This window comes from Mustela nigripes, chromosome X, assembly GCF_022355385.1.
Source record: "Mustela nigripes isolate SB6536 chromosome X, MUSNIG.SB6536, whole genome shotgun sequence".
Taxonomy (NCBI): Eukaryota; Metazoa; Chordata; class Mammalia; order Carnivora; family Mustelidae; genus Mustela; species Mustela nigripes.
In genome coordinates this window covers 120072804-120087289 of record NC_081575.1, presented here as the reverse complement: position 1 = coordinate 120087289, position 14486 = coordinate 120072804, and the positions used below count along the sequence as shown (strand labels likewise).

The following is a 14486-nucleotide window of genomic DNA, read 5'->3' as shown; positions in this document are numbered from 1 at the left end:
AAATAATACAAAAACAAGCAACAGCTTCTACAGAGTGGAAAGGTACTGCCAAGGAGCCTGGAGTATGCTGGCAATTAATAAAACATTTCCAAATGTACTCTAATTCGAATACAATAAGGAAAATCAGTTAATGATTCTGAATCAGAGAGCAAGTAGAAACAATTATTATAATTTTGCATGTATTGAGGACCCATAACACTCCCACTGTCAGGCTCACAAAATGCATTCCCCATGCTATAAGGTATAGTTTTAACCACCGGTAGAGACATCAGTCTACATTTTATTGGACCACTGTTTTCATCTGGTAGGGTATGCTTGTGGAGAGATTTTTTTATAAGTCCAATAAAATAACACACACGCTCTCCCTAATTCCATATAATATGGTTGATGGCAATACCATACCCCTATGTATCACTTGACCAGAGCATTCACATACAATAAATTCCAGGCACGTACAATATGCAGGTATTAATGGCCCACACTTCTGTCTAGTTTTCAATCAAATCTTTGCTATAAAATAGAAGACAAAGACAATTCCAGAAGGTCCTGTGTTTAGATTAGAGGGTATTACTTCTGCCACACGAGCTCCCCTTCAACAGAACACAGTCACTTTGAAAAGTTCTTATTTTGTTAAACTTGTCCCTGAGCAAATGTCTAAATAATTATAGCCCCTCAAAAATGGAAACTTTCATGCCATGAAATTCAACTAGGGGGGAAATTTCTTTCAACTGTCCCATGTCTGTTGCCAAGAATTGTTCTGGTTTTGCATTTAATGTTTCTCAGTTTTGTACCAAGCCAGTATTTGGAGTTTTGAAAATTAGCTTTATATGGTGATCATGGGTCTCCTTCCACATTTTCTAACAACTACATCTCTAGCTCTACTCTGTGTGGATAAACCTAGAGCTTCAGCTGTGAGCGATAAACCATGACTTCTCACTTCAGTGGTAATTCTAACAATAGATGTTTGTGGTACAATGTATAGCTATGGAGCTTTTTACATGGGTTGCTTAATCTATTCTCAGAAGAACAGAAGATACTGGAAGTGCTGTCATCTCTGTCAGACAGGGTTCCAGGGAGAAATATCACTTACCAGGGGCAGAGGAAGCTGCAGCTACAAACAGACGGGGTCACTCTCGTGCACAGTGTAGAGCTTGTGCTGAGGGGAAGTCTCTGCTCCACACCGCCATTCAGGGACCCAAGCTGTCACATGTCTGTGTCTTCAACCCCCACCTCCCAGCATTCCTCTGGGCATCAGCACTGTAGTAAGCTGGAAGGAAGCACAGCAGGGGTACATCTTGTGACCAAGTTCCATATTTATGCCTAGCATATTCACTTCTGCTCACTTCGGGGAGGACCTGGTCAGCTGGGCATGTGTATGAGGAAGACTGGGAATGGACATGGCTGGGCATGTGGAAGAAGGTGTAGGCAAACAGTCTCTCCCACAGTGAAGAAAGAGCCCAAGAAGGACTGAACCAAGGTCTTCTAACCCAAATCCAGTATCTTTTCTCTCTCCATCACTGCCTGAATGCCTGGACTTAATTAACATATCCTTGGATGAAATGGACTGCTTCCTACCTGCAAACATTTTTTGACATAGATACAGAAATCGCTGTGTTCAGGCCAACACTCTACTCACCAACACTTTCCTCCAGGAGGAAACTAGCTTCTTTTTCTTGAGAACATGACTGATACCCAAGGACTAAGACATTCAGTGCAAATCTAAGCTTTAGGACATGTAGATTGAGCAAGCCATGTCATGAGTGTAAGGTTTGGGGATAGGTACTGCTTATGTGGTTCTGCCCAGGGTTTGCAGCACCAGGATCCTGGATTCTGTAGGTACTTGTAAGTAGTCCTGGGACCTACCCTCTAAGAGTAGGTGGCCTCTCTAGGTCACAAGATTTTGTAGAAATGAAGCCATTTGTTTAAGAGAAATAAAAATGCATGTCCCCACAAAAGAACTCATATATGAATGTTCATCGCAGCATTCTTCATAATAGCCAATATGTGGAAAAACCGTAAATGTCCACTGACTGATGAATGGATAAGAAAAATATGTTCCATCCATATAATGGAATATTATTTGGCCATAAAAAACAATGGAATTCTGACACATGCTACAATGTGGATGAACCTCAAAGACATTATACACAAAGAAGCCAGACACAAAGGTCACATACTGTAGACTCCATCTATAGGAAATGTCCAGAGAAGCCACTGACTGCAGAGAACCACCCTTCCTCCTGTGAGTTAGATAATGTTCAGGGATGCCTGATAGTTTACCTAGAAGGCCAGACACCCACCCTCCAGATTCCCGTTCTTGGCCCTGTGAATGATTCACTGGACAGCTTGTCCCCACTGATCCACTGGAAGAAAATGCCTGTTAGCCAAACTTTGTTTCAGCTGTTCTCCTTCCCACAAGGCCCTGAACTTTTTGCTGAGCTAGTTTCTCTTTGGCAGCCTCAACATGAACAAGGTCATCCCCTCCTGAGGACAGGCTGGCTCAGGGGAAAGGAAGCGCTGGTCTACCATCTCATTGTGCCGCCTTTCATCCCACTTCTCCATGCCTGGTTCCTTCCAGACTCGTAGGTCATGACAGCCATGGTTGCTCCTCTCTGTAAAAGAAAATCCCCTTTTGCCAAAGTGTTCTTCCTGACCTTATAGACAGAGTGTCCTCCCAAACTCCATAGACCTCATGCCCCTCCTGGCTTTCTCCCCTTGCAAAAATCTTTTGGAATAAAACTCTCTCCTAAGTCTGGATTTGGTTTCTGTTTGTTTTATTTGTTTTGTGTTTTGACACCCAAATGCACATGGGGGGGGGTCTCAGAATTAGATTGAGAAGTGGTTCCTCCCAGCACCATCATTAGTTCCTACCTTGGCCTACTTTCCTCAATGCTGATGGAATTGATTTGTCAATACATCTCCTTGCTTCATCGGTGGGGCTCCCTCCATCCTGTTTTCTTGTAACACGTTGAATTACCACTGATAATCAGATTCTCAAAACACAACAATCCTTGGAGAAGCTGTTTGATTTGGAACTTTTGGAAGAAAGTAAAAGGGCTTTTTTGGTGATGATGCCACTGATGGTCTACAATGGTAACTGGGGCTTTCTGCAACACGGTGGATTACAAAGGATATGCCTCATGTTCTCACGTGCCCACTGAGCAATGCTTGAGCAAGGTGTAGAGGGAAGCATGTCCCATCTGAGGTGGCTGGGATTATCTCTTGGTTCTTTCTTCTCCTTCCCCAGCTGATCTGTGCCCAGAACGCTTCTTTTTTTTTTTTTTTTTTTACTGGGTTAGTTTCTATCTGGCATTTTCTTGAAGTGCTGAGTGTTTATCCATGCATTTCTAGCCAGGTGTTCCTGTCACTTAGAGACAGGGATGACGACCATTAGACCTCTGCACTACACACGCGAAAGCTCCTCTAGGGTAGTCTTTGAGTTGTTGGTTTTAATCCCTTCCTGTTCTATATTCTGGGGGCTGATCTAAGGACAGAAACAGGTTTGACAGCCATCACTTCAGTCTCCTGAAAATCTGACACTCTGTGAAAGAGGAACTGAATGATTGGGAACTCTTTGCCAGGTTCCTCATCTGCCCCCATTCTCCTAAAACCGCAACTGTTCTAACCACACAGAAATAAGTGGCTTACATTAATGGGTCTCTTCTGGTACTTTATCAAGATCCGTATTCTAGGAAGTGATAGTGGACCTACATCTATATTATAGGCAGTTTCTGGGCTTTATTTACAAACAGAGTGCTTTAGACAAAGTTTTTTGCATAATACAAATAGCAAGTGATTATTCTCAGATGGCCATAATACTCCTAGTCAAAAGCTCTTTCAATTGAAATGGCATTAGCATACATCTTATTTTCTGGAAAACGTACTGGGGACGGCAGGAGAAAAGCCCATTCTCTGTGCGTTTGGGAGAACTAAGCTATTGAATAAAGAGGAAAACTGAGTCGTTATTGAAAGACATGATTCTCCACATTGGGAAGGTTTGATAACTCAGTTCCAGAAGTGGGTCTTGGGCTCCTTTGTGTTTGGAATGAGGCACTGATCCAGCAGGCAGGGATAAAACATTGAATAAGACATGATCCCTTCTCTCAAGACATTTATAATCTAGTTTATGAATATTCCAGTCAAGAATTCCCGACGACCGTATGAGAGGATGACCCATTTCTAAGTTTGGGTTGGTGTCCATCCCCCTCCCACCCCAATACCATCCAAATTTAGCACCTTCACCAACACTGTGATATCCACTGGGGCCCAGACAACAATCCAAAGAATTGGAAGCTGAATAACTTTGTTCTCTGTGTGATAGCTGCTTGATTATTTAAAAAAAAAAAAAAAACACAGAAGTCGATGACTATTTTTGCACTAGATAGTCACAATCCAAGACTCTCTGCTTTGATTTAAGGCTCTTTGGGGTCACTGAAGTGTCATTTGGAAAATTGCTTCCTGATGCATAATATTATGGTAATGATCCCCTAAAGCCCGGCATAAAGGCTTTGCCATGAGAGCTAACAATTTATTTCCTTCCAAGCATTGTTTTAAAACAAGAGGCAGCTGAGGGTCAAGAGAGAGGCTCTGGGTTATAACAGGCTTAATGCAACCCTTGGAATTTTTTTTTACACACTTGGGAGGAGAAAGATTGTCCATAAATACTCATTTACAGAAACAGTTCAAGAGACACAGAAAAGACACATTTCCCTTACATCTTAGCACACAATTATAACCTAATAATGATATAAATAAGAAGAGAGGAAGGTGCTAGAATTTGAGGGGTAAGGTTAGAAGCCCAGAGACCTCTATTCAAATCCCAGCCTGGTGTCTCATTGATTAGATCCCTTTGGTTTACAAATCCAGCTTTTTTTTTTGGAGTTCAGCCACCTCTGAGAAAGCAGAACGACCTGCCTCCAAAACAGGGGTGAAGTTTAAATACAATATTGTGACCAAAAACGAAGAAACAAACGTACAGAAGGGGGAAGCCAGATGGCGGAGGAGTACGAGACCGAAATATCGTCATGCCCTGGGAGTCCAGTGAGATAGTTTTCAAACCGTTCTGAACACCGACAGACGAAACAGGGCTTCGAAGAGAAGAAGAGCAGCAATTCTAGGAACAGAAAAGCGACCACTTTCCGGAAGGTAGGACGCGCGGAGACGTGAGTGTGAAGCCACGGGAAGAGAGAGCGCGGAGTTAGCCGAACTTCTAGAACTTCTAGAACTTCTAGAAGTCGGCTCACTGAGGGACGTCGCTCTAGAGGCTAAGTGGGCTGCAGCCCTTGCGGGGATAGTGGGGTCTCAGGTCCCTCAGGGTCACAGAAGGATCAGGGGTGTCTGAGTGTCACAGAGCTCGCAGGTATCAGAGCGGGGAAGGCGGCAGATCCGGGACGCTCACCTTCCTTCTCTGAGGCAGGGATCTGCGGGGTTTGGAGAGACTCCCAATGGGGCCGTGCGCCGGAGACAGAAAAGCTTCGTCGCAGCCGGAGGGCGCACGGAGGAGCTGGGCCCTGAGCTCTCCCGGCAGAGACTGGCGGCCGCCATCTTCCTTCCCGGCCTCCCCAGCTCTACGGAGAGCGCTCGGGGAACAAAAGCTCGGAGTGAACCGCAGCGGATGACTTAGCCCGGCCTGGCAGGGGCGGTGCAGTTCCGCCTCAGGCAAAGACGCTCGAGAATCACAGCGACAGGCCCCTCCTGCAGAAGATCAGCAAGAACATCCGGCCAAGACCAAGATCACGGATCAAGGAGAACAGCGGAATTCCAGAGAACTGGAAATCAAAGCACAGAATTCATGGTTTTCTCCCCTATAATCCTTTAGTCTTGCAAAGTGAATTAAATATTTTTAATTTTATTTTTTTTCTTATTCTAATTTTCTTAACTTTTCCTCTCTCCTCTTTTAACATTTTTAAACTAGTTTATCTTAACAATACATTTCTTAAAAAAAAAAAAAAACTTTTAAAACCGTCATTATTATAGTCATGTTTTATCCTTCATTGTAGCTAACTTTATTTTTTGTATGCATTTAGGGTTTTTTTCTTGTAAAAAATTTTGGGATACAATTTCTTCTAATAGATCAAAATGTACCCTATATCTAGCACAGGGCTTTGTTCTAGTTTCCAGCCTGAGCAAATCCTCTCCACTTTCTTTTTCTTTCTTTTTCCAACCAACTTATCTTATAAATACCTTTTTGAGAATTTTTTAAAAATTTTCATCTTTACAATCATATTCCATCCCATCACTATGATTACCCTCATTTTTGTATATTCTTTCTTTCTTTAAAATTTTGGAAGGTAGTTTCTTCTAAGAGACCAAAATACACCCAAAATCAAGTGGGTAGCTCTGTTCTATTCACCAATATAATATAAATATATATTTTTTTAATTTTTAAAAATTTCTTCTTACCTCCTTTCTTCTCCCCCCAATTTCGGTCACTTCTGATTTGGTTAGCATGCATTTTATGGGGTCATTGCAACCCTTTTAGTATTTTATTCTCTTGTTCACATATTCTTATCTGTATAAAATGACAAGGAGGAAAAACTCATCACAAAAAAAAAAAAAAAAAAAAAAAGAACAAGAGGCAGTACCCAAGACTAAGGACCTAATCAAAATGGACATTGGTAATATGTCAGATCTAGAATTCAGAATGATGATTCTCAAGGCGCTAGCTGGGCTCAAAAAAGGCATGGAAGATATTAGAGAAACACTATCTGGAGAAATAAAAGCCCTTTCTGGAGAAATAAAAGAACTAAAATCCCAACAAGCTGAAATCAAAAAAGCTACTAATGAGGTGCAATCAAAAATGGAGGCTCTTACTGCTAGGTTAAATGAGGCAGAAGAGAAAATTAGTGATATAGAAGACCAAATAATGGAGAATAAAGAAGCTGAGCAACAGAGAGAGAAGAAAAAAAAAAAAAAAAAAAAAAGAACTACTGGACCACGAGGCGAGAATTTGAGAGATAAGTGACACCATAAGATGAAGCAATATTAGAATAATTGGGATTCCAGAAGAAGAAGAAGTGGAGGCAGGAGGTATATTTGAGCAAATTATAGTAAAGAATTATCCTAATATGGCAAAGGGAACAAGCATCAAAATCCAGGAGGCACAGAGATTCCCCCTCAAAATCAATAAAAATAGGTCCACACCTTGTCATCTAATAGTAAAACTTACATTGTCTTAGTGACAAAGAGAAAATCCTGAAAGCAGCTCGGGATAAGAACTCTGTTACATACAATGGTAAAAATATTAGATTGGCAGCAGACTTATTCACAGAGACTTGGCAGTCCAGAAAGGACTGAAATGATATATTCAGAGCAATAAATGAGAAAAACATGCAGCCAAGAATACTATGTCCAGCTATAGGCTATCATTGAAAATAGAAGGAGAGATAAAAAGCTTTCAGGACAAACAAAAACTAAAAGAATTTGTAAACACCAAATCAGTCCTACAGGAAATATTGGAACAGGTCCTCCAAGTAAAGAGACAGCCTAAAACTGGTAAACCAGAAAGGAATAGAGACAATATACAGTAACAGACAATGAAATGCACTAAATTCATATCTTTCAGTAGTTACCCTGAATGTAAATGGGGTAGATGTCCCAATCAAAAGACATAGGTTATCCAAATGTATAAAGAAACAAAACCCATCAATATGCTATCTACAAGAAACTCATTTTAGACACAAAGACACCTCCAGATTTAAAGTGAGGGGGTGGAAAACAATTTACCATGCTAAGGGACATCAAAAGAAAACTGGGGTGGCAATCCTTATAGCAGATCAATTCGATTTTAAGCCAAAGACTATAATAAGAGATGAAGAAGAACACTATATCATACTCAAAGGGTCCAGCCAACAAGAAGATCTAACAATTTTAAATATCTGTGCTCCTGACAAGGGAGCAGCCAATGATATAAACCAATTAATAACAAAATCAAAGAAACACATCAACAATAATACAATAATAGTAGGGGACTTTAACACTCCCCTCACTGAAATGGGCAGATCATCCAATCAGAAGATCGACAAGGAAATAAAGGCCTTAAATGACACACTGGACCAGATGGACATCACAGATATACTTAGAACATTCCATCCCAAAGCAACAGAATACACATTCTTCTCTAGTGCACATGGAACATTCTCCAGAATAGATCCCATCCTGGGTCACAAATCAGATCTCAACCGGTACAAAAAGAGTGGGATCATTCCCTGCATATTTTCAGACCACAGTGCTCTGAAGCTAGAAGTCAATCACGGGAGGAAAGTTGGAAAGAACTCAAATACATAGAGGCTAAAGAGCATCCTTCTAAAGAATGAATGGGTCAACCAGGAAATTAAAGAAGAATTAAAAATAATCATGGAAATAAATGAAAATGAAAATACAACTGTTTAAAATCTGTGGGACACAGCAAAGGTGGTCCTCAGAGGGAAGTACACAGCGATAGAAGCCTTTCTCAAGAAACAAGAAAGGTCTCAAGTACACAACCTAACCCTATATCTAAAGGAGCTGGGGGAAAAAACAGCAAAGAAAGCCCAAAACCCAGCAGGAGCAGAGAAGTAATAAAGATCAGAGCAGAAACCAATGAAATAAAAGCCAAAAGAAAAGTAGAACAGATCAATGAAACTAGGAGCCAGTTCTTTGAAAGAATTAGTAAGATTGATAAACCCCTGGCCAGACTTACAAAAAGAAAACACAAATGACCCAAATAAATCAAATAATGAATGACAGAGGAGAGATCACAACCAACACCAAAGAAATACAAACAATTTTAAGAACATATTGTGAGCAACTATACACCAGCAAATTTGACAATCTGGAAGAAATGGATGGATTCCTAGAGACGTATGCTACCAAAACTGAACCAGAAAGAAATAGACAACCTGGACAGACCCATAACTAGTCAGGAGATTAAAGCAGTCATCAAAAACCTCCCAACAAACAAATACCCAGGGCCAGATGGCTTCCTAGGGGATTTCTACCAAACATTTAAAGAAGAATTAATACCTATTATCCTGAAACTGTTTCAAAAAATAGAAATGGAAGGAAAACTTCCGAACTCATTTTATGAGGCCAGCATTACCTTGATCCTGAAACCAGACAAAGATCCCATCAAAAAAGAGAATTACAGACCAATATCCTTGATGAACACAGATGTGAAAATTCGCACCGAACTACTAACCAATAGGATTCAACAGTACATTAAAAGGATTATTCACCACGACCAAGTGGGATTTATTCCAGGGCTGCAAGGTTGGTTCAACATCCGCAAATCAGTCAATGTGATACAATACATCAATAAAAGAAAGAACAAGAACCATATGATACTCTCAATAGATGCTGAAAAAGCATTTGACAAAGTACAGCATCCCTTCCTGATCAAAACTCTTCAAAGTGTAAGGATAGAGGGCACATACCTCAATATCATCAAAACCATCTATGAAAAACCCACAGTGAATATCATTCCCAATATGGAAAAACTGAGAGCTTTTCCCCTAAGATCAGGAACACAGTAGGGATGTCCACTATCACCACCGCTATTCAACATAGTACTAGAGGTCCTAGCCTCGGCAATCAGACAACAAAAAGAAATTAAAGTCATCCAAATCGGCAAAGGAATCAAACTATCACTCTTTGCGAGTGATATGATACTTTATGTGGAAAACCCAAGACTCCACTCCAAACTGCTAGAACTCATACAGGAATTCAGTAAAGTGTCAGGATATAAAATCAATGCACAGAAATCAGTTGCATTTCTATACACCAACAAGAGAGAAGAAAGAGAAATTAAAGAGTCGATCCCATTTACAATTGCGCCCAAAACCATAAGATACCTAGGAATAAACCTAAAAGAGGCACAGAATCTATACTCAGAAAAGTACAAAGTACTCATGAAAGAAATTGAGGAAGGCACAAAGAAATAGGAAAAAGTGCCATGCTCATGGACTGGAAGAACAAATATCGTGAAAATGTCTATGCTACCTAAAGCAATCTACAAGTTTAATGCAAGCCCTATCAAAATATCATCAATTTTTTTCAAAGAAATGGAACAAATAATCCTAAAATGTACGTGGAACCAGAAAGACCCTGAATAGCAAGAGGAATGTTGAAAAGGAAAGCCAAAGTTGGTGGCATCACAATTCCAGACTTCAAGCTCTATTACAAAGCTGTCATCATCAAGACAGCATGGTACTGGCATGAAAACAGACACATAGATCAATGGAACAGAATAGAGAGCCCAGAAATAGACCCTCAACTCTATGGTCAACTAATCTTTGACAAAGCAGGAAAGAATGTCCAACGGAAAAAAGACATTCATACAGGTAATTATCCAACAAATGGTGTTGGGAAAATTGGACAGTAATGTGCAGAAAAGTGAAACAGGACCATTTCCGTACACCACACACAAAAATAGACTAAAAATGGATGAAAGACCTCAATGTGAGACAGGAATCCATCAAAATCCTTGAGGAGAACACAGGCAGCAACCTCTTTGACCTCAGCTACAGCAACCTCTTCCTAGAAACATCGCCAAAGGCAAGGGAAGCCAGGGCAACAATGAACTACTGGACTTCTCAGGATCAAAAGCTTTTGCACAGCAAAGGAAACAGTCAACTAAACCAAAAGACAACTGACAGAATGGGAGAAGATATTTGCAAACAACATATCAGAAAAAGGGCTGGTATCCAAAATCTATAAAGAACTTAGCTAACTCAACAACCAAAGAACAAATAATCCATCAAGAAATGGGCAGAGGACATGAACAGACATTTCTGCAAAGAAGACATCCAGATGGCCAACAGACACATGAAAAAGTGCTCCACATCTCTCAGCATGAGGAAAATACAAATCAAAACCACAGTGAGATACCACTTCACGCCAGTCAGAATGGCTAAAATTAACAAGTCAGGAAACGACAGATGCTGGCGAGGATGTGGAGAAAGGGGAGCCTCCTACACTGTTGGTGGGAATGCAAGCTGGTGCAGCCACTCTGGAAAACAGCATGGAAGTTCCTCAAAAAGTTGAAAATAGAGCTACACTATGACCCATCAATTGCACTACTGGGTATTTACCCTAAAGATACAAACGCAGTGATCTGAAGGGACACGTACACCTGAATGCTTATAGCAGCAATTCCTCAATAGCCAAACTACGGAAAGAACCTAGATGTCCATCAACTGATGAATGGACAAAGAAGATGTGGTATATACATATAATGGAATACTATGCAGCCATTAAAAGAAATGAAATCTTGGCATTTACCACAACATGGATGGAACTAAGGGGTATTATACTGAGAAAAATAAGTCCATCAGAGAAAGACAATTATCATATGATCTCCCTGATACAAGGAATTTGAGTAGGGATGGAAAATTGGGTAGGAATTGGGTAGGGATGGAAAAAATGAAACAAGATTGGATCAGGAGGGAGACAAACCATAAGAGACTCTCAATCTCACAAAACAAACTGAGGGTTGCCAGGGGGAGGGGAGAAGCGAGAGGGTGGTTGGGTTATGGACATTGGGGAGGGTATGTGCTATGGTGATTGTTGTGATGTGTAAGCCTGAAGATTCACAGACCTGTACCCCTGGGGCAAATAATACATTATATGTTAATTAAAAAAAAATTTTTTAAGTTTTCTTCTATCAATAGATCCTTCATTGTAGCTCTTATCAATAGATTTTTGACTTACCACTACATAAAAAGGGAGCTGCCTCTCATGAATCATGTAGCTGTTTTGTAAAATCAGGTTTTGGAAGGTGTGCCATTATTTAAAACTAAAAGTTTACACAATAATTACTGTGTTATGTAACATTGTAGAATCCTTGAAGGTATGTGCAAATGGCCTCTTGAAGTATATATTTCTTTTTGGCAGGAAAAATAATTTTGGGCACTCCTATTGGTAGGAAGTATGCCAGTACACAGATGGACCCTGGGCTCCAGCGAAGTTCAGAGTAAAAAGAATATAACTGGGGTGAGATATGATGGTGTGCAGAATAGGCTGGGCTTCTCTTTGGCCATCTATGCATTTATTTGGCCATCTATGCATTTTGGCCTCTTTGAATTTATCTTCTAAAATGAAATTGCCCAAGAGAATAATTATTCATCTTTTCAAAGAAGGGAATAACCAGTGCTCTCCATGTGGCTCCAAACTCAGACGTCCAGGATCTAATTTGGACATTAACTTAACAAGCCAACCTTCCATAGACTATTCATATAGTCCTACATCCTACAAGAGAGAAAAACTTGGAGGGTGCATGGGGGCAATAGATGTCAGAGAAATTCCCAGATTTGGCCCCTGCAAGGGTCAATCAAAGTCACACTACTTGACAAGATGGTGGTCCAAGCTAATGGCACGGGTTAGTGGATCCATTCACATGGGCTACAATCGATGGTGCCCCTGCAGCTGTGTACAGCAGCTCCTGGTGTAATTGTGGGCACGCACTCACTCAAGGAGACGGGAGAAGGGCCCTTTTGAAGTAAGGTTAAACATCGTTCTCTCAGCTACTTCCTTGGAGAATTCTGAATGAAGGTTCCATGAAAAGAACAATACAGCAATAAAGAGACATCTCACTACCATTTATTTAGAGATTTCAACCCACCTTACACCCCTTGGATGGAAATTATAGCTTCTCATGTACCTACCAATCTAGGAGCCAACATAATCAAGGTGAAAACCCTTCCCTCTCATCGTTTGAGCACAGAATACAAACAAGATAATTAGAGACTCGAAAAGCATTTCAAACACTAGCTCACACGTAACCATGCAAAACAGGAAAGATTCTGTGTGTAAATTCCAGTCACTACTTAGGAAGACTTTAAGGATTCATAGCCTAGGCAACAGAAATGTGCTCTGTCGAAGGAGTCTTCCCACGTGCCTTTCTGCATTTGCCATAGTTGAGCTTGCATTTAAACCAATGAGGAGTTTCTTACCTCTCCACCCCGTGGTCTTTCAGCAAACCAGCTTCCTGTCCTCCAAGTTACTCCACAAATGGGCAGAGACAACTGGATCCCACTGGTGGGGGAACCAAGGCTGCCTCTCTTGTAAGAGGTAGAAACTTTCATATTAAGACTTTCAGCTATAGATAAGGTATTACTTGCCATTATCTAACAGAAGAGCTTTGTGCAAAATGTCCTTGTTCCACAAATAGGAAACTGGCTTCAGTGACTGGGAATCAACAGTACACACAGTCATGGCATTGGTTCCCTGCAATAAAGACCATATCTATGTTGACACATCTTTTCTGGTTTGAAGAATCATGAATGGAATAAATTTGAGACATCAGCCTGTGTTCATTGCAGTTGTTGGATAAAATATTATTTTCTTCCATTGCACTTTGAAGTTATGATTTTGGACCCTTTGATTATTAAGGCAAGGGATATAAACCTAATTACAAACTCTGAGGAACACCAAAGCTAGAACATCCCAGGGACTGCCACCGGAGACCTTTGCTTGGGGTTCTCCATGTGATGCTGCTCGTTGGTTACTGATTTGAGAACTGAAAGCAAGGAGGGAGAGTCTCTACTAATTGATGCTGAAATCCCGAGGTCCTTATCGTCCTAGACCATGCAAAGCTCCGCCATGACAAAGGAAGTCAACACAATGAAAAAAGTGCAGGATCCGTAGTGAGAATATGAATGTGACCACCATCATTTTGCAATATGGTGACCATGGATTTGGTATGGAGAAATCAAAGTACTTCTGGGAACTTGTTTGGATTCCAGGTCCTGGCAACCTCAGGTTCTAGCAAAATGCATTCTCTATGTGGTCCATTCCCACAATTAGACACTGAAACTTGGGGGCCAGAGTCTCAGGCTGTCATGAAGGGTATTTCCCTGATGAGTCCTCATGCAGCAAGTGTCAGGTCAATAGTGCTTCAAGGACATGCAGCGTTCAATGAGTGGGCTGATGGCCATGGGTTCAAGAAACTTTCAGGAGGATAAATATTTACTCTAACCACCATCCACCTTCTTCACTGTTCAAACCAATTCTATAGAATATGCTGTAGTCCCCCGTATATCATGAGATGCTCACGCTGGAGGCCTTTGGCACTTCAGTGATCTCTTTGTTGGAGCCCAAGATAGTTTCTATGTTGAATTCCATGTTTGGCTGGCAATATCATGTAGAGTTCTTTATAAAAGAAAAGAGAGAAGAATCATGAGTCAACAATAGAAACGTGGATTTGGTTTTTTTTCTGTGTCATTACCAGTTGGGAACAAAAAAAGGGAGCCAGTGGTTTAATTTTACTCTTCATTAATTTTTAATAAATTTGTAGTACTGCCCAGATTTAAGTCACCACTAAGGAATGATAAGGTAGCAATAATTGGCTCAATTTAGGTCAGATGTTGGTAATGATGTCGAAACAAAGATTACGTAACCAAAAAATGAGTGGGTAATGATCTTCTCAAATTAAAAGCAACAGTGACAATAAAAGGAAAGCAAAGAAGATATAACAAAACAAAAGAAAGTAAAAAACCTTTCAAGACTCG

The 14486-nt window shown here is 40.6% G+C and overlaps 1 long non-coding RNA gene across 1 annotated transcript in view; it reads right to left on the bottom strand.

Moving 5' to 3' along the window:
• LOC132006846 (uncharacterized) overlaps positions 1-14099 on the bottom strand; it is a 218136-nt gene extending 204037 nt beyond the window's left edge. The window contains exons 1-2 of the long non-coding RNA XR_009401238.1: positions 12930-14099; positions 1091-1267 (exon numbers count right to left, since the gene is read on the bottom strand). This is a non-coding gene — a long non-coding RNA (uncharacterized LOC132006846). The remainder of the gene's footprint in view (positions 1-1090; positions 1268-12929) is intronic.
• Between the last annotated feature and the right edge of the window lie 387 nt (positions 14100-14486).